Source organism: Sorex araneus, chromosome 6 (genome assembly GCF_027595985.1).
Source record: "Sorex araneus isolate mSorAra2 chromosome 6, mSorAra2.pri, whole genome shotgun sequence".
Classification (NCBI taxonomy): Eukaryota; Metazoa; Chordata; class Mammalia; order Eulipotyphla; family Soricidae; genus Sorex; species Sorex araneus.
The window spans coordinates 159,037,266-159,041,062 of record NC_073307.1 but is presented as its reverse complement, the minus strand read 5'-3'; positions in this window follow the sequence as shown (position 1 = coordinate 159,041,062).

Sequence of the window (3,797 nt, the reverse complement as noted above, 5' to 3'; positions counted from 1 at the left end):
CCGTGTGCAAGGCGAGTGCTCTACCTATTGTACTGTTGCTCTGGCCCTTAGACTGCAGCATATTTTTATTTTTTTTGCTTTTTGGGTCACACCCGGCGATGCTCAGGGGTTCCTCCTGGCTTTGCACTCAGGAATTACTCCTGGCGGTGCTAGGGGACCATATGGGATGCTGGGAATCGAACCCAGGTCAGCCGCGTGCAAGGCAAACGCCCTACCCGCTGTGCTATTACTCCAGCCCCCAGGAAGCTCAACTTTTTAAGTGTTTTGTTTTTTCTGAAAAAGAAGCTTTAAGGGCCAGAGGTAATACAGTGGGGAAGGTGCTTCCCTTGCGTGTGACCCGGGTGACCCATGGTTCCTTGAGCACGACCAGGAGTGGTCCCTGAGCACAGAGCCCGGAGTAAATCCTGAGCTCTGCTGGATTGGCCCAAACCTCCCCACACCAGCGGCCCCCCCAACCCCGCACACAAATAAATAAATAAATAAAAGTTTGAAGTCCTCAGTGGGTTCACAGGAGTAGATCAACCTTCTTTGTGTCCAAGTCTGGTCTCCGGTTAAGGTAAATGGAGTCCCGGTAAATTTTGTTCCGGATGATGAACCCAACTAGAAATTCCTTTTTTTTTTTTCACGTGATGAAACTCGATTTCCATCAAAAAAAGTGATGTTGTCTGGAACGAAGCCCAGTTTTCTCTCCACCTTCCCGTCAGACTGAGAGGCTAAGTTTGCTCCGAGCAAACACAGCTGGGTGATGTGCAGAGACAGGCGAGGACCAAGGGGATAAGCAGAGCCCTTCACGCCGGCACCTGAGTTTCAGCCACGCGAGAGGAGGAGGCGTCTCTGGGAATGCCTGACCAGAGCAACAAACTACAGGCCCCAGGCCCGTCTGTCCTGGTCCCCTGGACCCCAGACGGTCCTTGTAGGTCTCGGAGGAGAGAGAGGTATCTGGTCAGAGTCTGTCTTCTTTCATTTTTTTTGGGGGGGGTCACACCCGGCGATGCACAGGGGTTACTCCTGGCTCATGCACTCAGGAATTACTCCTGGTGGTGCTCGGGGGACCATATGGGATGCTGGGATTCAAACCCGGGTCGGCTGCATGCAAGGCAAACGCCCTCCCCGCTGTGCTATCACTCCAGCCCCTGTCTTCTTTCATTTTTAATTGAATCACCGCGAGATGCAGTTAAAAAACTTTCACGTTTGAGTATCAGTCATACGATGATCCAACACCCATCCCTCCACCAGTGCACATTCTCCACCACCAGTGTCCCCACTGTCCCCCACCCCCTGCCCGCCCCTCCGCCTGCTTCTATGGCAGACAATTTGCCTCTTACTCTTTCTCTACTTTATGGGCATGATGGTCTGCAATACCGATACTGAGAGGCCATCACGTTTGGTCCTTTATCCGCTTTCAGCTCACATCCCCCATCCCGAGCGATCCCTCCACCCATCATTGACTTAGTGATCCCTTCTCTATCCCAGCTGCCTTCTCCCCCAGCTCATGGGGCAGGCTTCCAACCATGGAGCAATCTTCCTGGATGTTCATCACAGCACTGTTCACAATAGCCAGAATCTGGAAACAATCCGAGTGCCCGAGAACAGACGACTGGTTAAAGAAACTTTAGTACATCTACACAATGGAATATTATGCAGCTGTTAGGAAAGATGAAGTCATGAAATTTGCTTATAAGTGGATGGCCTTGGCGAGTATCATGCTAAGTGAAATGAGTCAAAAAGAGAGCGACAGGGGCTGGAGCAATAGCACAGCGGGTAGGGCGTTTGCTTTGAATGTGGCCGACCCAGGTTCGATTTCCAGCATCCCATATGGTCTCCCGAGCACCGCCAGGAGTAATTCCTGAGTGCATGAGCCAGGAATAACCTCTGTGCATTGCCGGTTGTGACCCAAAAAAGCAAAAAAAGAAAAAAAAAAGAGGGACAGACGTAGAATGACTGCACTCATTTGTGGAATATAAAATATCATAATATGAGACTGACACCCAAGGACAGCAGAGACAAAAGTCTGTCTCTTAAGGCAGGGCCTTCCGGGTCACTGGGGTCTCTCATGTCACAGCTGGAAAAGCACAGTCCACCTCAGCCAGTGGAGGTTAAGGGGGGTTAAGGGAAGGTTAAGGGGGGATGGCCAAAATTTTGGAGCAACTGAGGGCCTAAGTGAAGCCAATATACAAAATGCCCAGGGTGCTGTACAATTCACCTACAACACCTGTGTTTTTTTTTTTTTTTGCTTTTTTTTTGGGTCACACCTGGCGATGCACAGGGGTCACTCCTGGTTCTACACTCAGGAATTACTCCTGGCGGTGCTCAGGGGACCATATGGGATGCTGGGATTCAAACCTGGGTCGGCCGTGTGCAAGGCAAACGCCCTACCCGCTGTGCTATCGCTCCAGCCCCCGACACCTGTGTCTTGGGATTCACCGTCCCACACCTGCTTTCGAAGGACCCGAGTGGCTGCTCTGTCACCTTGCTCACAGACTGGAGCCCTTGGAACAAGGCATTCAAATGCGCCTCCGAAAATAACTACGTCAAATAAAACTCACCTCTGTTGAGGTGAATCTTTTTTTTTTTCTTTTTTTTTTCTTTTTGGGTCACACCTGGCGATGCACAGGGGTTACTCCTGGCTCTGCACTCAGGAATTACTCCTGGCGGTGCTCAGGGGACCATATGGGATGCTGGGAATCGAACCCGGGTTGGGCGCGTGCAAGGCAAACGCCCTACCCACTGTGCTATCGCTCCAGCCCCTGTTGAGGTGAATCTTAATTTCTTAAAATAGTCCCACCTCTGACGACCCAAAGTTTTGATAATGTAGTCCGTATTTCCTGTGTTTATGCCCAACAAGACTTTGCCACAAAGCGTCACGATAGTTACTAAACCGTGTCGAGAAGCAAATGCTGCCCTTGTTTGTATGCGTGATCAGATGCACACACATCTACGACTTCCTGTGAGTGCCGGGTCAAAACAGAAGAGTTAAAATTGGTAGAGGTCACGGGGCTGGAGCGATAGCACAGCGGGTAGGGCGTTTGCCTTGCACACGGTCAACCCGGGTTCGATTCCCAGCATCCCACATGGTCCCCTGAGCACCACCAGGAGTAATTCCTGAGTGCATGAGCCAGGAGTAACCCCTGTGCATCGCTGGGTGTGACCCAAAAAGCAAAAAATAAAAGAAGAAATTGGTAGAGGTCAAACATACCTCTTGCCTCTTGTTCAAGCAACAATAACAAAGCAGGTATTTGTGTCATTTATTTAGTCCCATGTTGAACACTTTGATTTCTTGCCATTTTTCTGTTCTTCATGAGAAATAAATATGGACTCTGCAGGACTTGTGGAAGATCTTCCCCTGCAGATCCCGGAGCACCAGCTTCAGAGCAAGTCTAGAGATGGCGAGAAGGCTTTCGACTGCTCACAGCGGAAGGTCTCATGTCTCATGAGCGAATTGGCAGGAAGGTGTGTTCCACGGACACTGAAGGGCTCAGACACACAGAAGACCATGGAACGAGCAGCCGAGTCCAGAAACGCACCAGAACCCAGTCCCAGGTCTCTGTAAACCGGGACTGGGTTGACTTAGAGATCTAGTGACAAAGCAGGTGTGAAATGAAATTCTTCCATGAGAGAGAACACACATTTCCATCAGGCAGACTAATGAAACGGTTTGGCGGGGAAAAGCCAATTTCAATCATTTTCCTCTTCTGTCTTTCACCAACTTCTCCGTTTCCAGTAAACACTACAGTCAAGAAACTTCCCAGCAGCTGGTATCTCAGCTTTGTTTTGCTTGGGGGACCATACTCGGTGCT